Here is a 22,534-nt window from a genome sequence, read left to right on the forward strand (position 1 = left end):
TTGAGTTCATGTTGATAATTTTTATTTTTTATTGTTATTTGTACATATAGTTAATTAGAAGAAGCTGCGCCCAAGTTGAGCATAGTACTGAATCTTAGTCCTTGCTGTATTCTGTGACTGACACATTAGTATAATTATGATATGTGTCACAACTTTTATCGCACTTTTACATTCTGTAATGGTAATGTAATGTAATGGCCTTTTTTTAATGAGGTTGTGGTTTAAAAGTACCTACATTATGTGTAGCCTACTGGTATCCTAGATTTGAGCAAACAAAATAAACAAATATTTCTTAATTATTCAAAAGGAGAAATTAATTCTACACGTATGAAACATCATGTTATGTTACTTTGCTTATGCTACACATAATTTTATTATTGACGGTCATTTTTATACCTATTTTTTTCCATTTGAGCTTGGAATTGTTGTGAGTCTTTGAGTATATGAATGCCATGTGTAAATGAAATGCGCGTTAACTATTTACTTTTTATAATATTGTTTAGATGGTAGAAGACAATGTGTGAATAGTTCTCTATGGGCATCTGTACATTCTGACTATGGATTTGTATTGCTTGAAAATTGTAGAAAGAAAATTAAAGATGTTTTCGAACAATACAGCTGTTTCTGAAACACCCTACTTCCTGACGTCACGAACAAATGACCTATTATTCCTCAAAGTGAAATAGTTACCGAAAATATTGCTCCTGATTTTCTGTATTATTTCATTCGATTACAGAATTTAAAAGAATGAGTTTACAGTGGAAAGTGTAACTTTCTTGCCTCATTTTACAAAAAAAATCATGTGTAAAGTATCTCTCGCCGACTTTCATAGCGGATGAATACGTAAGTGTGTGCTGCGGTTCCCGACTTGCAGTCGCCAGTAAACAGAAGCCATAATATTTTGGGGTAGGCCTATTGCGGGAAGGTAAACATTTGTGACAAATAATATTGAAAAGTGACCCAAGTGTGAGTGAATTGGGAGTGTGACGTTTATTGTAACGAACAAAGGTTTGTTTCTAGTAAGGCACTGAACATTTCTTTGAGAAATAGGCTTGTTTGTTGTTCCAGATAGTGTCTAGACATTCTGCCGCCTGTTTAAGTCAAATGATGCTAGCTTGTAGTTTTGTTTTGCGGAAGATAAAATACCTACTGTTACGTGAAGTTTTAAGGACAGTAGCTTAACTTAACAATTAAACTTTTCTCGTAATTGTCATTCTGAAATCTATTATGGTATTTTGGTAACTAAGTCTCTAGTAATGCACTGATGAATCAGAGGCTTGCATGCGATATTGTGCAATGGAGTATCATTTCAGTGCCAGATAATTTCTGTCGTCTGGAGACTTGTCATTGACATTTCTTGACATAACCGAAGGGTTACGGATTGCTCGAGTTAACATCGTATGCCCAAATTGTCGATCTCGGGTATTAACGCTTGTAAAGAGAGAATTGATCAATGCAGTCGCTGTCATGTGTATTAAAAGGATCCCTGTAGCTACTCATTTATCCATTTCTCAGAAAAGACTAGGTGATTGGCCCCGTTTCCATTTAAATTTTCTGAGTCGTGGGGAATTATGTATTAAAAAAATCGGGTGTGTTTGTTGGTGGGCGGAAAATACAAACATTGCTCAGTGTCGTGTTATTTTGCAGAAATTCGTGAAAGTGAATGCTGGAAGTGAGATTTCGGAATTTCTTTTCAGATTGGTGGTCTATCAGAATTATACTTTGACAGTTCAGTATTTATCTTAGAGTACCACCTTAAATTTTGAATGTTTCATCACTTTCATTTTGAAAAGTTCCTCACACTTTTTATTGAAATTGTATTAGTGTTGGTGTTCAAGAGCTCATGACAAAATTTTGTTTATAGCATGCAAATTTGTTTTTTAAAATGCAAGAATATTTTATGATAGTGTGGAATTGGGTCTGTAAACATACTCCCTGCAAGCTTAGTTAATGTTTTTCATGTGCATGAATAATGTTGATTTGGGAGTGTTCATCATTTTAACTGATTTAAGGGTGTGTTGCAAAGGTTCAGAAGTATTGTTCTATTACATTGAACATCCTCTCAACTTCTGTCAATCTCAGGAGTTGTTGGAGTGGCAGAACTTTGCTCAGAAAAGGGGTTCTTTAATCTTTCTTTCTTTCTTCAGCTTATTCCATTATTTCTGGGGTTGCTGGAGTCACCAGGTTCATTTTGCTTTTGGCGCTTCCTGACACCATGTGATTTTTGAGATGAAATTCGGCCCAGGATTGACCAGGATTCGAACCTCAGCCTTCCGGTAGAGAAACTAGCAGCCCATCCACTGAGCTAATCACGCCCTCTCCCCCAAAAAGGCATTTTTTAAATGCCTCGGTGAATCTACAGGCTTGAGTCTCCCCTCATTTAAGTTCGTGCAAAGGCTACCTGACTCCAACAATCTTCAGTCCCACAGTGCCTAACCAATTGAGGTACGCAACTTATCTCCTAAGGTTGTGTTTTTCTATTGTAAGCAGTGCTGTAGAATGTTCTTATTTGGGGTTTAGAGACTAACTGAGGTTCAAACATCAGTCATCCAGGTAGAAAGCCATTGACTAAGCTGTGGCACTAATCACACACTTGTAAATTCTGTCTCATAGCAGTGAAATTATTTTAAAACATTGATCAGTAACCTTTAATGGTATGCACTGGTCACAAGATGTAGCAAAGACCAAACAGTGAAATGTGCAATAACTCAAGGACCCAGTGTCAAGGTTGGAGAAGGGGAGGAAAAGTGAATGTGAAGTGTTGATATACCTCCAGTGTGAGAACCATGCTTGGAATGTATTGTAGTAATGGAAAGTATAGTTGTCACGTTAGAAAGTTGGGTGATAGGAAAGTTCTTCATAGCCAGAGTAGGGAAATACTGTGTAACATGTATAATACTTGAAATAAAAAACAGGGGAGAATCTACATATTTAATTCAACAGTATGTGTCCAAGGCTGCAGGTATTTCATTGAGTAGCATTAAGAGAATTTTAATGGAAAGGAGAAGGCTTTGCTAGAGGAAAGCCATTTTGCACTCCCAGTAAAAGAAGACAGCGATTGTAAACAGACTTTGAGGCAAAAGTTGACATCCTGTGGCTACATATTTCTGACATTATAATAAAGTAGAAATTAATGAAATCATACTTGGAATGAGTGTCAGAGGAGAGATGTGTTCAGTGTAATGCCCAAGAACCCACCATCCGACCCCCAGAAGTGCATTTACTTTTGTAACCTAATGAAGGGCATTACATGCCATTTTCCATTGCTGATGTAGCTACTTGCATTCCTATTGGCCAGCGTAAAGTGGCATGTGATGTCATTCATATCAATCACGATAATTAGATTCTTCTACCGACCCTGGCAGAATAAAAACACAAGTAAATGAAGTGGCTTTATTGCTAGGCCAAAGACAATGTGTTGTTATTGCCGTAGGACAATCTCTGTCAGGAAGAAAGTAGGGAAGGAGCATGTAATTCATATTTCCACCACTAGTCCACATGTAATGCGCTATCTGTACGCATGGCAAGAAAAAAGTTGTTACCTTTTCAACACTAGCTCACGTAGAATGCGTTCGCTTCCAGACTAGTGGTCTTGTCCAGCCCCTGCCCTGACCAATCCAGATCATTGTTCTTGTCCAGGCCCTACCCTAACCAATCCAGACCAATGGTGTTTCCATAGGAAACTAGGGGCCTAAGGTCGCTTCGCGGCTCTGACTTGGGGGCTTACGCCCCCATGGCCCCTTTATTTGCCCCCATATCACTGGTCTTGTCCAGGCCCCATCCTAACCAGTCCAGACCAATGGTGTTTCCACAGGAAACTAGAGGCCTAACGCTGCTTTGCGGCTCTAATCTGGGGGCTTAGTCCTAAGTAAACAGGTTGGCAGCCTTGTGCATCCCCCGACTACGTCATCTGGGAGAAGTATACAAAGGACAGTCGTTCCGTGCGCACGTTTGTGTGGTGAAAGTTTGATATCGAGAGAGCAACTATTGATGACTTGGATAATTTTGAGAAGTACGTATGATCCTTAGCATTATACAGAAATGAAGGACAACTTCAAATACCATCGGAATGAGCTAGGGTCGAACCCGCCACCTTGGGCTCAGAGAGTCAGCGTTCAACCGTCTGACCTACTCAGGTCAACAGTGTCGATACAAAACAAAGGTTATTCTTTTGCTGGAGTCTTCCAAAGTTTCTGAGGACTTGTGTGTATGCTGTTCAACTGCTATTTTCATAGTTTCAAGCAGTATCATTATTGTGATACCGTAGTAGGCAGAACTAGAGAGTCCGTCCCACAATGTTAGTAACACGAGGTACCACTATGTGGCGCACGTGAAGTGACTGTCCTTTATTTAACACGTAAGGTGTCCACTAGTAGCGCTGAGGTGAGTAGAATAGCAAGGCTGCCAACTGTTGTTTGTTTTGATATGGCTATTTTATTTTTCCTTGCCATGCGGACAGTATGCACTGCGGCGATAGAAGAAAGGCCTCTTGAAGGGAGTGGCCCAGGAGCTACTGTTCTCATGACAGAGATTGGCCTGGATGTGCAAAAATATGTTAAAGCTAACAAATTACCTTTTTTTTTCTTGCCATAAGCCCTGAGATTAAAGGAGGAATTGAAGAAGTGTAAGGTTACTGTCCAACGCCATGACAAGGCGGACTCAAGTAAAACTATTTTAAATTGTTCTGTACTAGATTCAGACAAGTCAGTATGGATCAGACAACCATATTAACCTATCGTAGTTAAGTTTATCAACAATTTCAAACTCCGTGGGCCTCTTTATTTTTTTAAATTTGCAGTGGTTGGAAACGTCGGTCAATGCCCGTTATCCTTGGCAGAAGCAATACTTCAGGTCATAAAAGTAAATATAGGCTACTTCTAGGGGTGGTTGGGTTGGACCCTGGCAGGCGTAATGAACACATCTCTCCTCCAGAATCATTTCTAGGTAAGAATAGCAGCATTCAAACAAACATATTATGTTATAATCCTTGCGGAGCGGACTCTATATTTCTTTAAATATAGGAAAATATTTAAAATTTTATTTCCACCTATTCAATACAATATAAGATATTGACATTTAACTTGAAACATTTTTCAAAAGTGAGACATGTTTCGCCTCATATTTTGAGGCATCTTCAGTCACTAATCAAAACCTTATTATTTCTGTCAGACAACGTTTCCAAATATTCTACAGCTATTATACAAATGTTCATGAAATAACTAAAACTCTATTGTAGTGATGAAAACATGTGTTGTTCACTTGATGAAAAGGACGTCATAGGATGGTACAGTATTACAGAAGATGGCTTGAAGCCTTAGTCAATATTAAATTTTAAATACATAGTGGAAAGCATATAAAATCATTTCACTAAAAATATACAATACATTTAAATGGTATTAAAATAGTAGGTTCTTAGGTGGTACACTTAAAAATGGAGGTATCTTATAATTAGGAGTGACAGTTGATGGCTTAAAGCCGTAGTCAGAGTTTGAAGCATAAGCATGTATTTTGTCACAGTCAGACTGAATTTTCATTTCTCTCCTCCTCTTTAGCAGGTTCCTGGTATCGTCACTGAGTTTCTTATCACGAGTGTTATTCTTTTTCAACCCTCCAATTACTTCAGCCGTATCCATTAGCATTTTTGCCAGATTTTCACCAGTTGTGTCATGTAGGCTTTGTTGAAGGGCTTGATGGAATTTCTCTTTATTTTCTTCTAGATGTTTAAGATGTATTTGTTTCTTTTTCTCCCGCACTAGTTTAAGTCGATGTTCCCTAATGTTTAACTCGGCTCTAGCCCTTACTAGTCGGTGGTCACTACCAGTACCAGTATTGAATCTGTTGAGGACTGATACATCTTTAATAATTTGAGGGATGTTACAGAGAACAAAATCGATCTCATTGGTGAATTTAAAATTGGGACTTCTCCATGTCCATTTACGCCCTGGGTGTTTCTTAAAGAATGTGTTCATTATACGCATGTTGGTGTACTCGGCAAACTGGACCAATCTCTCCCCTCTCTCATTTCTCTCGTCTATCCCATAGTTTCCAATAACAGTTTCACCAGTCTTACAGGTTCCAACCTTCGCATTGAAGTCACTCATTACTATTTGAAAGTGGCAGTCACTCCCCTTCTCACAGGTTTCATGTAGACTCTCATAAAAGAATTCTAACTCCTCGTCTGAGTGGCTTGATGTGGGCGCATACGCTTGCACAAATGTGCATTTCGTATCTCTTAGAGAGTTTTAGAACTAATCGCGCAATTCTACTTGAAGTACCTTCTAATACAGAGACCTTGTTTACGAGATGTCGGTTGATTAGGAATCCTACTCCATTAAGCCCTCCTTCTGGTTCACCACAGTAATAGAATAAATTACCAGATTTCAAAAGGTAACACCCTTCTCCTTTACGGCGTACTTCAGATAGATCGATTACGCTCCAGTTGATCTTTCCAAGTTCATCTTCGAGCTCTTCTAATCTGTCATTGCTTAATAGAGAACGACAGTTGTACATGCAGAGCTGGTAGGTTTGGATTTTTCCTGTGGTTGTTTCTCTTTCACGGGACATCAAAGTAGCACCCACCCGGAGATCCGATTGTGGGGCTATTTTACCTCCGGAATGTAGGAATTTCACCTTAATGTCACTCATTGTCTTTTGACTTAAAGGACGTGAAGCATAATCACCACGCCTGCTTCATTGACGGATTGGTGATCCTCCCGCACTGATCGGCTCGCCGACCCAGCTTCCCGCTGGGATTGGTTACCCGAACCTTCCGCTGGGTTGCTCGGCTTAACGGGGACACCTCTTGTAGGTTACGTGCTTGGAGTTGGAGTGTGAGAGGCTAGAGGACTCAAACTTGCCGAGTCCTTATGTTAATGTTGCAAGATGGATTACAACGACGCATCACACTCCCATTACGCCCCCAATATATATATATATAAACCATTGCTAATTGTGTGAAGAAGTAAGGCAGGTGATGAGAAAGAAGAAAACTTCAATCATTCACCATTTACCTGCATTTAGGGCAGTCACCCAGGTGGTAGATTCTGTATCAGTTATTTGCCTAGTTTTTTCTTAATTTCAAAGAATTTGGAAATTTATCGTCAAAGTGGCACACACTACCAGTTTTGGCTGAGAGGGAATTGTATATTTCCCTTAATTTCAAGACACATCTTTTTCTATATATAATACCATCATAAGTGTACAGCATGTAGCCTAATGCTAGGATCTTGTAAGATATGGAATACCTTTTGGGTTAATTTATTCTTTAAAAAAAAAAAAGACATTAAAATAATTTTAGGTACAAAACATACATTTTAAGTATTAGGTCTAATCATGCAAATCCTGATCGTTGGATTGAATTAGTGGAAGACGTTAGTATTTGAAATTGACTAAAACTTTTCATGCTCTTGAAGAACATGGTTGTTGACCAGCACAGTTACTTTTGCAAAACATCAAGCTTGCTCTGTTTATTCTATACAGTGCGAATTAAAATGATGTGACTGTATAAAATAAAATGCATATTGGGCGCCAGGAAGTTTATTAGGTCCGCGTGATATACATACAATTTTCATTACTTAAGTTTACAGCACAAGCACTCTTTAAAATATGGTATGTTAGTATGACAATAGTCATAACACTATTGAAACACATTAGGCCCTACATTTTAATCTCTCCTCCCCAGCGTTTATTCCAAAGTATAGGGTCTGCTGTTTTGCTACATCTCCTCAATTTCGTCCTATTGCTAACATCTTCAGGTTTTAAACCAACGTCGTGTATGTCAGCCTTGATAATGTCAGTCCACCGCTTTAAAGGCCTTCCACATGGTGGTATTCTTCCCGGATCAACTTAGAGGGCTGTTTTAGTGACTGGGCCGCCCTTCCTTCTCATAACGTGACCTCACCAGCGGAAACACACTTCCCTCACTTTCTCCATAGTTAGAGTGACGCCAAACCTTTGTCGAACAGCTGCATTTCGTATGTGGTCAGATCGAGTCAGTCCAAGAGTCCATCAAAGCATCTTCATTTCTATTGTATGAAGAGTCTGCTCATACTTTTTTGTCACTGGGCGACATTCTGCCCCATAAATCGCTGCAGGGCGTATCACGGTCTTGTAAATTTTTGCCATGAGATGGTGAGGCATCTTTTTATCGCAGAGGACTCCGGTGACTTGGCTCCAATTGAGCCAAACTGCATTAATCCGTGCTCAGGTATCAAATGTGGCATCACAGTTTGAAATGACAACTGACCCTAGGTATTTAAAATTCATGGTTTTCTGCAAGTCTTGATTATTGATCCTTATGGTCCCACTAGTTTGGGGGCCACATTCTATGTATTCGGTTTTCTGGGTGTTCTTAGCTAATTAGTTGCTCCAAGTTTGTGTCTGGCATTGGAGTCCATGGCATGTTTGTTGGGCAAGTACCACATCTGCATAAAGAAGGGTCCAAGGATGTGATGCCTGTATGTCAGCCATTGCTATATCCAAGCATAGGATGAATAATAATGGTGATAGAGCTGAGCCCTGATGTACACCCACAGTGATATCAAAAGGCGGGGAGATTCCAGCCGGACTCCGGACCACACTAGTTGTATTGTGATATATAAGTTGTACCCAGTTTACATAGGCTTCCGGAACTTCATGACTACGAAGAGCTCGCTAGATGAGGTCATGGGGGTCTTTTTTTTTTTTTTACATAGGCTTCCGGAACTTCATGACTACGAAGAGCTCGCTAGATGAGGTCATGGGGGTCTTTTTTTTTAAATGCTATTTGTTTGGGGTGTTGACCTATAGAGATCTTTTTCCCCACTTGCACCATATGATATGAACCTGCGTGTAATTGGAATTGCGGAAGTGTAGTGTGTTGAATGTGAGGAAAGAAACGTTAAGGATAACACAAACACCCAGTCCCCAGGCCAGGGATATTAATCATTTACACTTAAAAACCCCTAACCCGGCCAGGAATCGAACCTGGAGTTGCAGGGTGACAGGCGGATGCGCTGCCCCCTACACTGCGGGGCCGGACCATGTGGTACGTGGTCGCATGCTTTTTCTAGGTCCAGAAATGCCATGTATACACTCTTCTGCCTCTCCCTATGTTTTTCCAACAATAGACGTATGGCATGGATGGCATCGATGGTGCTGCAGCCCTTAACAAATCCACACTGGTTGGATGTTACTGTGACAGTGTTTCTGAGCCTGCTGTCTAGCACTCGTTCAAATATCTTTAGTGTATGGCAGAGGAGTCTAATCAGGCGGTATGTTGAGCAGTCGCTCATGTCTCCTTTACCCTTCCAGATTGGAACTGTCGTGCTAGTTGTCCATGTACGGGGAAGTTTGCTCTTGATGTTCTGGTTGAAGAGCATAGCAAGGAATTCTGCAGCGGGCTTGCCAAGTATTTTCCAGATTTCTGCTGGTATGTCATCTGGGCCAGTTGCTTTTCCATTCTTCACCTTCTTTATGGCAATCATTCCTTCCTCTGCCATAATCAAAGGCATGGCTCCATAGATGGGATCGGAACTTGCAATTGGTGGATGATCAAATTCTTTGTTGCTAATATCTGCAAAATAGTCTAACCATCCTTGAAGAATAGCTTGTTGGTCTTGTAATAATTTGTTGTCAGCTCCCTTGATGTAGTAATTTGTTGCCAGCTCCCTTGATATGCATGACTTATCCAATGTCCTGGTTGAACGGTTACAGGACTTTGCAAAGCAATAAACGTTATTTTCTCCTGCTGGTGTGTCAAGCTGGATATACAGATCCTGGTAACAACGATCTTTTGCTGCTGATTTCAGCACTTTAACTCTGAAGGTCAGTATCCAGGTGTGTCTTCCACAAAGCCTTAAAGGCTGCCTTTTTCTCCTTGATAGCTTGTTGGACTTCATCATCCCATCACCAGGTCTGTTTTACAATGTATTTTCACCTGGGTTTTGTTTTTCCCAGAGTTACTTTTGCTGCCTGATGTATCTGTATTGCAGCATCTTCCCACATGTCATCAACTGACTGGTCGTGCATTTTAATGCTGAAATAATTTTGTGGAAAAAATAGGCAGAAGCTGATATTTTGTGACATCTGCTTTTGCAGCAGTTTTGGCTTTGACTCTTGTCTGGCATATTACTGATACATTTGAGACACTGATTTGTGATTTCATCTTGGTGCCACATTGATTATACTTTCTATCAAATGCATTTTCTCTGCAACAAGTTCTGCAGAAATTTCCTCTGATGAGTCAGCGGGGCAGTCCGAAACCTTAACTTTGTTGTCAGAGAGGAACTTTGTCTCCTTTTGCCTTATGGTAGGATACAGAGTCATGCATGAATACAAATTTTCCATCTGAAAACAATTCACAGATCATGGGAGATAGTGGGTTCGAACACCACTGTTGGCAGCCCTAAAGATTGTTTTCTGTGGTTTTCCCATTTTCACACCAGGCTAATGCTGGGGATGTACCCTAAAGGGAAGAATATTCTGGATGTGGTGCTCCTAAAACCAGATGAACTATATAGAGAAACTGAAGTAATAAATGGTATTTTGTTGCAGTTAAAAATAAATGTGATAGGAAGGTCATGTTCATGGGTTACTGTAGTCACGTCCTAGTTCGTGAACCATGGGCAACGGCTGAGTGGCCTAGTAAGTGGTCCTGAGAGTCGGGATACCAGTTGCTATGGAATGGGAGTGGGCATCTCGGACATATTCTGAGTCCTGGCCCTCCTTGTGCTCAGGCGGCTAGGACTATACAATTCACCGGTGGTCCGTAACCCGTTAGTGGATAGATCCTCACTTGGACTATGTCCAAGTAGGGTAGCATCCTGCTTCATGAATTTACCGTCCTCAGAACATTTTAAGCAAGCCTCGGACCTATGGGAGTAACGGAGTCCCACTCCCATTTGACAGGCGAGGGACTCCTTGGAAACAACTTGGCGAACGAAATAGAATTCGATGGTGAGCTATCAATATTAATGGGGCTTATGGAAGAAAGAAAGTAGAACTGGCTGAGTCAGCAAAGAGGATGCATCTGGATGTGCTAGGAGTAAGTGATATTCGGGGAAGGGGAGATAACGAGGAAGAGATAGGAGATTATAAAGTGTACTTGACGGGTGTTAGAAAGGGAAGGGCAGAGTCTGGGGTAGGGCTCTTTATCAGGAATACCATTGCACGCAACATAGTTTCTGTTAGGCACGTAAATGAGCGAATGATGTGGGTAGATTTGTCAGTTCGATGAATTAGGACTAGAATTGTGTCCGTGTATTCACCATGTGAGGGTGCAGATAAGGATGAAGTTGACAAGTTTTATGAAGCATTGAGTGACATCATGGTCAGGGTGAACAGCAAGGATAGAATAGTGCTAATGGGCGATTTCAATGTGAGACTTGGGAATAGAACTGAAGGATACGAAAGGGTGATTGGTCATTGTGGGGAAGATATGGAAGCTAATAGGAATGGGAAGCGTTTGCTGGACTTCTGTGCTAGTATGAGTTTAGCTGTTACGAATACATTCTTCAAGCATAAGGCTATTCACCGCTACACTTGGGAGGCTAGGGGTACCTGATCCATAATAGACTATATCTTAACAGACTTCGAATTCAGGAAATCTGTTAGGAATGTACGAGTTTTCCGGGGAATTTTCAATGATACAGACCACTATCTGATCTGTAGTGAACTAAGTATCTCTAGGCCTAGGGTAGAGAAGTGAAATCTGTCTGCAAACGAATAAGGGTAGAAAATCTCCAGGACAAGGAAATTAGACAGAAGTACATGGATATAGTTTGTGAGAAGTTTCGAACAGTAGACAGTAAGCAGGTTCAGGATATAGAAAGTGAATGGGTGGCATACAGGGATGCTGTAGTAGAAACAGCAAGGGAATGCCTAGGAACAACTGTGTGTAAAGATGGGAAAAGGCAAACATCTTGGTGGAATAATGAAGTGAGAGCAGCCTGTAAACGTAAAAAGAAGGCTTATCAGAAATGGCTCCAAACAAGGGCCGAGGCAGACAGGGATTTGTACGTAGATGAAAGAAACAGAGCGAAACAAATAGTTGTTGAATCCAAAAAGAAGTCGTGGGAAGATTTTGGTAACAACCTGGAAAAGCTCGGTCAAGCAGCAGGGAAACCTTTCTGGACAGTAATAAAGAATCTTAGGAAGGGAGGGAAAAAGGAAATGAATAGTGTTTTGAGTAATTCAGGTGAACTCATAATAGATCCCAGGGAATCACTGGAGAGGTGGAGGGAATATTTTGAACATCTTCTCAATGTAAAAAGAAATCATCCTGGTGGTGCTGTGAACAGCCAAGCTCATGGGGAGGAGGAAAATGATGTTGGTGAAATTATGCTCGAGGAAGTGGAAAGGATGGTAAATAAACTCCACTGTCATAAGGCAGCAGGAATAGATGAAACTGGACCTGAAATGGTGAAGTATAGTGGGAAGGGAGGGATGAAATGGCTTCATAGAGTAGTGAAATTAGCATGGAGTGTTGGTAAGGTACCTTCAGATTGGGCAAAAGCAGTAATTGCACCTATCTATAAGCAAGGGAACAGGAAGGATTGCAACAACTATCGAGGTATCTCGTTGATTAGTGTACCAGGCAAAGTATTCACTGCCATCTTGGAAGGGAGGGTGCGATCAATCGTTGAGAGGAAGTTGGATGAAAACCAATGTGGTTTCAGACCACAGAGATTCTGTCAGGATCAGATTTTCAGTATTCGCCAGGTAATTGAAAAATGCTACGAGAGGAATAGGTAGTTGTGTTTATGTTTTGTAGATCTAGAAAAAGCGTATGGCAGGGTATCGAGGGAAAAGATGTTCGCCATACTGGGGGACTATGGAATTAAAGGTAGATATTTAAAAGCAATCAAAGGCATTTATGGTGACAATTGGGCTTCGGTGAGAATTGATGGTAGAAGGAGTTCTTGGTTCAGGGTACTTACAGGGGTTAGACAAGGCTGTAATCTTTCACCTTTGCTGTTTGTAGTTTACATGGATCATCTGCTGAAAGGTATAAAATGGCACGGAGGGATTCAGTTAGGTGGAAATGTAGTAAGCAGTTTGGCCTATGCTGACAACTGGGTCTTAATGGCAGATTGTGCTGAAAGCCCGCAGTCTAATATCTTGGAACTTGAAAATAGGTGCATGAGTATGGTAAGAAAATGAGCCTCTCAAAGACTAAATTGATGTCAGTAGGTAAGAAATTCAACAGAATTGAATGTCAGATTGGTGATACAAAGCTAGAACAGCTCGATAATTTCAAGTATTTAAGTTGTGTGTTCTCCCAGGATGGTAATATAGTAAGTGAGATTGAATCAAGGTGTAGTAAAGCTAATGCAGTGAGCTCGCAGTTGTGATCAACAGTATTCTGTAAGAAGGAAGTCAGCTCCCAGACAAAACTATCTTTACATCGGTCTGTTTTCAGACCAACTTTGCTTTACGGGAGCGAAAGCTGGGTGGATTCCAGGATATCTTATTCATTAGTTAGAAGTAACAGACATGAAAGTAGCAAGAATGATTGCTGGTACAAACAGGTGGGAACAATGGCAGGAGGGTACTCGGAGTGAAGAGATAAAGGCTAATTTAGGAATGAACTCGATGGATGAAGCTGTACGCATAAACCGGCTTCGAGGCGAATGGAGGAGGATAGGTTACCTAGGAGAATAATGGACTCTGCTATGGAGGGTAAGAGAAATAGAGGTAGACCGTGACGACGGTGGTTAGACTCGGTTTCTAACGATTTAAAGATAAGAGGTATAGAACTAAATGAGGCCACAACACTAGTTGCAAATTGAGGATTGTGGCGACATTTACTAAATTGACAGAGGCTTGCAGACTGAATGCTGAAAGGCATAACAGTCTATAATGATGTATGTATGTATGGAATGTCGTAAAAGTAGGACAGTTAGGCGGAACCATATGGCTGATAAAACAGGCATGAGGGAGTTTTTCAAAAGTAACTATGATCAGTGGAAAAATGGTAAATAAAAATGTAAACAGGCTATGGGATTGGTTTAAAGCAATTGTTGAGGAATGTGAGAATAGTTATATACCTTTAAGGGTGGTAAGGAGAGGTAAAGACCCACTGTATTATAACAGAGAAGTAAAGAGACTAAGGAGGAGGTGCAGGTTGGAAAGAAATAGTTAGAAATGGCTGTGGAAGTAAGGAGAAACTGAAGGAACTTACTAGGAAATTGAATCTAGCAAAGAAGTCAGCTAAGCATAACATGTTGGCAAGCATAATTGGCAGTGATGCAAATTTTAGTGAAAAATGGAAGGGTACGTATAGATACATTAAGACAGAAAGAGGTTCCAAGATGGACATTTCAGGAATTATTCATGAACAAGGGGAGTGTATATGCGGCCGTCCCCACGGTGTAGGGGTAGCATGCTTGCCTCTTACCCGTAGGCCCCGGGTTTGATTCCCGGCCAGGTAGGAGATTTTTACCTGCATCTGAGGGCTGGTTCGAGGTCCACACAGCCTACGTGATTACAATTGAGGAGCTTTCTGACGGTGAGACCATGCGACACCTCATAACCTGCCGGCCTTTGGACTGACCAGCGGTCGCTTGGTAGGCCATGGCCCATCGGGGCTGTTGTGCCGTGGGGTTTGGTTTAGAGTGTATATGGGAGGATCTACAGAAGGTAGAAGTATTCAGTCAGCAGTAGGTAAAGATTGTTGGTTACAAGGATAATGTCAAGATAGAGGAGGTGACTAAAATTTACCTGTGATAACAGTGACATTTTAGACCGGGCGAGTTGGCTGTGCAGTTAGGGGCGCATGGCTGTGAGCTTGCATTCGGGAGATAGTGGATTCTAGCCCCACTGTCGGCAGCCCTGAAGATGGTTTTCCGTAGTTTTCCATGTTCACACCATTCAAATGCTAGGGTTAATTAAGGCCACGGCCGCTTTCTTCCCATTCCTAGGCCTTTCCTATCCCATCGTCGCCACAAAACCTATCTGTGTCGGTGCGAGGTAAGGAAAATAGCAAAAAAAAAAAAAGAAAGAAAAAGTAAACTATGACATTTACAATAAGATACACAAGTTAAAAACTAGAAAAGCAGCTGGAGTCGATAAAATTTCTGGGGATATACTAAAGACAATGGGTTGGGATATAGTACCATAACTGAAGTACTTATTTGACTATTGTTTGCATGAAGGAGCTATATTAAATGAATGGAGAGTTGCTGTATATAAAGTAAAGGGTGATAGACATAAACTGAAAATTACAGGCTAGTAAGTTTGACATGCGTTATGTAAGCTCTGGGAAGGGATTCTTTTCGATTACATTATGTTTGTGAAATAAATAACTGGTTTGATAGAAGGCAGTTCGGGTTTATAATCCGCACGGCTTTACTTCTAAATTGACGTTTTGCAAAACAAATGAGCATCGCCTTGCCTCTGTTTCCAGAGCGTTTCCGCCACGAGTACAGCTGATGCAATACGTCCGCGATAATCAGCCCTCGTAAAATGTAATACTGGACTCAGAAAAGCTAATGAATCGGGAATGAAACAAATTTACAAAAACTACATTTACTAACAACGTCCGATACTAAGAAGTGAATGAGGAAATAACATATCACTCACTGCTAATTTCTGGCACAGTAAGGTGGTTATCGCCTACAAAGGGAACTCTCCACTGATCTCTGAGTCACTTTCTTACCCGAACTGCACTGAGACATACGAAACTCGCACGAACTAAGTACACTAACCAATACAGGGACACACTCTAAATAAAAATACTGCAGCTATTTTTATACATACACTGAACTATTAAACCTGTATTGTACTAACTTATGCTATGCTAAACTGTAAGCTACGCTCTACTGTACTAGAGAGATAAAGACTAATATGAAAAACACTAATTACCGAAGAAAAATGCAAAAGATCGCGAACCGCACCGAATACCGTACACGCTGAGCGAGATAGGTTAACCACGTGGTGGATGTAAATATTAGAGTTGGCAACAAGGTTTCGAGATCACACTCTGCCGATATAAGTCGATATAAATGGCAGCTTGAGATGGGTTGAATGTCTATGTTTCAGGGCATAACTATCAGATAGAGCCAAAATCGACCAAAACGTGTATTTAGAAGTAAAGCATGGCGGAGTATAGAGAAGGTTATTCCACCGAAGCTCAGCTTGTAGGATTCCAGCAAGATATAGCAGATATCTTGGATTCAGGAGGTCAAATGGACTGTATCACGATTGTACTATCTAGGGTAGATCATGGGAGACTACTGGCAAAAATGAGGACTGTTGGACTAGACAAAAGAGTGACTGAATGAGTGGCTATATTTCTAGAAAATAGAACTCTGAGAATTAGAGTAGGTGAAGCTTCTGATCCTGTAATCATTAAGAGGGGGAATTCCTCATGGCAGTATTATTGGACCTTTGTTTTGTTGTATATAAATGATACGAGTAAAGAAGTGGAATCAGAGATAAGACTGTTTGCGGATGATGTTATTCTGTATGCCCTATAGAGTAATAAAATAAGTTACAAGATTGTGAGCCACTGCAAAAAGACGTCGACAATGTTGTGAGATGGACAGCAGGCAATGATGATAAACGGGATTAACCCATTCTGGTATAGTGACGGGAACAGCTGTCAAGAGTTCCACATTCATTAACATGCAATGACGGGTACAACCGTCCCCATGTACTCAAGTCGGAAATACGCCTGTCTGGCTACCGATTTCTTTCAGTTGTGATGTTGTACTTTAGAATTACGTTCCTAAATAGTTCTAGTGGGTTTACATGACAATGTTAATATCCGAAGGCTATTTTGTCAATGTTTATTTTGCTTGTAAATTTGGTCATCTTGTTCATGGAACGAATGCTACCACAGAGCATGATGTCGTGTAACCATCGCAAGGAGGAACAGGAAAGAACTCTGCAATTTCCGTTTGATAGTGGTGATGAAGAATTCTCAGAATTATCTGATAGTAGTTTTAGCAGTGACAGTGCATCTGAGAACTGTGACTCCGCTCGTGAATGTGATAGTGAGGATGAAGATAACTTTGTACATAACCTCACCGCATCGAACAATTGAAAATTGACTTTGGCCAGTAATTTTCCGAAAGACATTGCGTGTGCATTTGTTCGGGAGCTAAATACTGTAATCAGGAGGCGTCTGAGTGATAATGCTACAGAATATGACGTGAGTCGGTTCCTTACTGACACTTTGGGGGGGGGGGGGGATTTGCAAGGAAACTAATACATATGCAAATAAAATTCTGGAAGATGTCACCCTTCCTGATTACGCCACTATAGGAGGTCCATCTGAAGGTTGCACACCAATGAGACTACAGGGAAGGCACTGGGCTTATTTTACTGAAGCGATTGTTCCTACTGCAAGTAAATCAGCCACATTAAAGAGATGTAAAGTCTGTTTTGAGTGTGGAATCCGGAAGGAATCTTGCTTCTAGTGCAACAAATGCAAAGTTGCCCTCCATGTGGATGGTTGTAGTAAGTTAAACTCTAACCCAGAATGTTGTTAGTTTGATGCAGTGTGCTTTTGTAACCATTTTAGCATCCATAACATAAAATGTAGAAAAAATAATCGCATTCCAAGGTATATTTCTCAAGGAAAATATTTGCATGGCAATGGGTTAAACGACAGTTAGTGATTTTTACTAATAGGAAAAATCCCCTCACTTTTACTTACTGCATTGATGGGGTGAAAATTCCTTATGGGGATCACTAGGTGTTAATATAAGGAGAGATCTTCATTGGGGTAATCACATAAATGGGATTGTAAATAAAGAGTACAGATCTCTCCACATGGGTTGTGGTAAAGATATAAGGGAGGGGGCATATACGTCTCTGGTAAGACCCCACTGTCTGCAGCCCTGAAGAGTGATTTTCCGTCATTTCCTATTTTCACACAAGACAAATGCTCGGGTTGTACCTTAACTAAGGCCACGGCTGTTACCTTTCCTAGCTCTTTCCCATCCTTCCGTCGGCAAAAACTTTAGATGTGTTTGTGCCATGTTAAACAAGTAGTAAAAATCTTATTTAATGGAATTTGTTCATAATTACTACAGTTGCACACTAGAGATGGCCAGAGTGACACTGCGGACTGTTTTAAAACATTTGATACGGCACGGCAAATTGCTTCAAAGCAGTGTGTCGGCACACGGTGCACTTTCATCTCGGACTGCAAGAAAAAAACAGTGTTGCTATGCACAGTACCTGAACAGTGTTTTGCGATGGCATGGTGAAGCAGTGTGTTGAAGCACTGTGCACTTCTCTCTCTGATTGGAAGGGAAGCCATGTTTTGCGATGGCGTGGTGAAACGTGGACCATGCTTTATAGCTAAGTTTAATTCACGGAATAAACTGTTCAACTTTATGATAACGATAAAATATGAAGTTCATGAAATATTGAAAGTACAGTACGATAAATAGATGATGTACAGTATAATAGTACCATTATATAGTAATGTGTGTGCTTATTCATTAAACACTTACAATGATTAATAATGGTGTGTGGCCTCCGAAGAGGCCTAGTGCAGGTCTTTTGAGTTGATGCTGTATAGGCGACCTACACATTTATGAGGGTGGGGTCCTACCTATGGTGAATTCTAATGATGAACACGCCATACACACCCAGCTTCCAAGCCATTGGAATTAACCAATGAGGGTTAAAATGCCCAGCGAGGAATGAAACTCGAGACTCTCTGGACCAACGGTTATTATGCTAACTATTTGGTCATGGCGCCGGACACTAATAATGATACTAAAAGCAATCGGCACACTAAAACAGTAACTAATTTGAATAATTGTAAAATGATTAATGAAATTAAGAAGAGTTCAAAATAGGTATTCTACAGGGTGGCACACGAAATGTCATACACTGGATATTGTTTATAGAAAATGTAATATACAACATATTGAATACAAGATGGCGTTACAACATTCACCGACATGTGCATGGTTAGTCCGTGTGCAGGACATGTTCAATATGTCCACCTTTTCGGTGTTACAAGAGCTTCGAGACGAACCTGCATGTTCGCGATCACTCTAAGACACAATTCCTCACTCAACCCTCGGAAGAAAGTCACAATGGCCGCTTGCAATTGCTGTACATTTTCTGGTTTAAGCCGGTAGATTGTCTCCTTCAACTATCCCCACAGGGAGAAGTCGCAGGGATTGAGATCGGGGCTATGTGGTGGCCAGATTGAGCCGCTCTGAAAACGCTCTTGATATCGATGGGACATCACACGGGGCCCGAAATGTTCATTCAGGAAGTCCAGAACATTTGTCATTTTGTATGGAAACACGTCAAGGTCAGACTTCAGTATTCTCTGAATTGACCGACGAGAGATGCCCAGCTGAACACATGCAGTTCTGGTAGATTTGGAGGGGCTCCGAGCCACAGCCGCTCTCACAGCAGCAGCATCATTTTCCGGTGAGTGGACCGGCTTGAGGCGGGGCCGTTTTCTGTTGAGTATGTTGCGTTCTGTTTCAAATTGCTTAGTCAGTCTGTATACCGTCTGCCGGCAAGGGCCCACCGAGTACAGAAATGAACACGAAACCTTTCCTGGGTCCGAGCTACGCCCTTGTTTCAGTATAAACAACATTATCTTCACCTTCTGTTCATGCGTCAATCTCCCTTTGTCCGCCATGCTGTATAACTGGCAGCCGGGTACGCATGCGCGAGATGTGTTGCTGCCTGTCGGATCACGCATGAAATAAGGTTTCTGTTCATGAAAGGACATGGTTGTGAGCCCAGGTTTACACATTTTATAAAACATTTCTGATGTATGACATTTCGTGCACCACCCTGTATGTACAATAACAAACTTAACCTAATCCAGTTACAAACAGTAAAATATTAGTTTTAAGTGAACTAACTTGAATAATTATTAAATGAACAATAAAATCTATGAAGAGTCCGAAATTGGAATTTTACGTCCAAGCAACCTGTACTGGTTTGGAGAGCATAGTAAAATAGTTAACAGACTAAATGAATTAATTTGAATGATTATAAAATGTTATAAGTAATTAAATCTAAGAAGAGTCCAAGATCGGTATTATATGTACAGTAACAGACTTAACCTAATCCAGTTTAAAAATCTACTTCAAATTGAAGTTTAAAAACATAATTTTCAAAACTTTTGCCCTTTACAAAGGGAAGCATCTTTCTATTGTAGTATGGCCCTGCTTTGAGAACAATAATATCCTTTTTCTGTGTAAAAAGAAAGACTTTACATTGCGGAGTACATTGTTCGTTTAGTAACATGACTCGCGATTTAGAATATGAAGCTTCTATTAACGAGTGTCGGCACATCTTTGGGGCAGTGTCACACAAATTGTTTCTGTTGAGGCAAGGGTATAAGCAAAGCACCGTCACTGTTTCAAAGCATCGATGTAACTTACATGTACGGAACGACTGGAGTTTCTGTTCACGCTACACGGCACACGAAACAATCTCACTGCTTCGAAACAGAGCAGCATTGATGTGTCAAGGCATCGAGACAGCTGATTGCGCTGGGTCATTGTTTTGTAGCATATTCACATTAGCCAACTCTATTGCACACACGTGATGGGTTATTCTATTATGCACTCGGAATGTGAACTGCAACATAAAAACACGCATGTGTCGCCATGGGCAGGTTATGATTTCAAGCTGTGTGAAAACTTGCATGTGTGGCCATAGCCTAAGTTATATAAAGTGAATCCACTGATTTTTTTCAATAGCAGAACCAACGACAAACTGAATAATTTTCGCTGCCTTCCCATTATTGGCCTACAATTCAGTTGTTGTGTTTTTAAATCATACAGCAAATTGGAAAATGCTCTTTTAAAATATTCACAAAATTAATAATAAAAAGAATAAGCTACTTCCTGAAGCTCAGTTTGGATTCAGAGTCGATAGATACACTAATGGCAGTAGAACTAGATAGCATAAAAGAAGCACTTGAAAAGAGAACATTTCTATGCCATCTTTATAGACTTCACAAAAGCTTTAGACCAATTGGACAGATGACTAATCATATCGAGACTTGAAAAAAATATTAGGAAGAGATAATGTATGGACCAGAGTGATCAGGGAAATATACAAAACTGTAAGAATATTGAATGGTCTCTCCATCTCACAGCCAATAAGGCAGGCAAATGGTGTGCTTCAAGGAGATCCACGAGTCTTACTATTATTCAGACTAGCGTCCAAGGAAATATTAAGAATAACTAAGGATAGGGAAGGCATTTACGTCTCTGCCTATGCAGATGATATAATAGTTAGCTCAGCCAACCTGCACAAACTAGAGTGCCTTAAATAGCATTGTAAAGTGGTGTCAAAGCAATAGCTTCTATATTTACAGGACAAAAGCAGAATGATGGTCTTCAGAAATGGAGGCAAAATACCTAGTAGACCATTTCAGTCTAGCGTGAGCAAGCGAGGTCGCATTGTGCAGTGCGTGCCGTGTACATGGTTGGTATTGAGCAGTACCAGGTCGTGATTGGGAGTTGGCAGAGGAAGGAGGTCAGGAATGGACTTGTTAAAAGAGAAGAGGTGGTGAAAATGGTTGAAACGGTTCTGGTAGCAGGAGTGTTAGCGTTGCTACTGGTCATTGTGCGTGCGTGCGTGTGTGCGTGTGTGTGTGTGTGTGTGTGTGTGTGTGTGTGTAATAAACCCAGGCCCAAATACCAGTGGCAAGTTCAGCATGGCAGATTTGGCAGCACTTAAGGTGTTAATGAGGGAAGTTATTCAAGAAAATTGCCAATGAAACAAGGTGCAACAAATAAAGGACATGATGGAAGAGCGGAGAAAAGAGATAGCGAACATGAAGGAACGAATAACAGAACGTGCAACAACGAGAAAGAAATTGAGCTATTAAGAGGGAAGGTAAATCATCTAGAAGAGGAGGTATGAAGATGAAGGAATCGGAGGGATACAGCCAGGAGAGAATGAAGAAAGCTACATTTATATATGGTGTGGAAGAAGTTGAGAAGGAAGACAAGGTTGACTTAGTTTATAAGGTGGTAGATGTCATGCAGAATAGGATTAAGATAAAGTTCAGTGAAGCGGACATAGACGATCTGGAGAGAGTGGGCAAGACTAAAGGACGAAGACCAATTAGGGTAAAGCTTTTCTTGACCCTAATGGCAGAAATTGTACTAAGGAACGGCAGCAATTTACATGGAGAGAAAGTATCTGTAAAAAGGGACATGGGAAAAGTTGGTGAAAATATGAAAATTTTGAACAGACATCTTTGGAGAGCGGGACAGCTAGGGCTGAAAACCGCATAAGAGGTCAGAGACTAGTGGTGACGAATGGAGGATGGGTTAAAGAGCAGTCAGTGTCGAAGCTGAAAGAGATGGATGAGCATGTCAGTACCGAGGTGGGAGTGAAGGAAGTTCAGGATGGAAGGAAGGAATCAGGATCAACTAGGGATGAAGTGGAGGAAAGAGTAGAAACCAACCCATGTGGAAGAAGTGGTCAATGCATTGTGGATACAGAAGATTTGATCAGTGTAGTGGCGAGTGAGGGAGAGCTGCAAGATCTGTTAGCGGTAGAGTGCAGTGGTTTAGAGAGCAAGAAAGGAAGTGAGAAG

General features: G+C 40.9%; 1 protein-coding gene across 3 annotated transcripts in view; it reads left to right on the forward strand.

Moving 5' to 3' along the window:
- The first annotated feature begins 882 nt into the window (after window positions 1–882).
- The window catches only part of Mad (Mothers against dpp), a 126,821-nt gene continuing 105,169 nt past the window's right edge, over window positions 883–22,534 (forward strand). The window contains exon 1 of one of the 3 annotated variants that reach the window (XM_067154005.2): window positions 883–925. The gene's annotated coding sequence lies outside the window, so the exon portion shown is untranslated. Of the gene's footprint in view, window positions 1,009–22,534 lie in introns of all 3 variants that reach the window. The other 2 variants (XM_067154006.2, XM_067154004.2) reach the window with 2 other exon arrangements.

Source organism: Anabrus simplex, chromosome 9 (assembly GCF_040414725.1).
Source record: "Anabrus simplex isolate iqAnaSimp1 chromosome 9, ASM4041472v1, whole genome shotgun sequence".
NCBI lineage: Eukaryota > Metazoa > Arthropoda > Insecta > Orthoptera > Tettigoniidae > Anabrus > Anabrus simplex.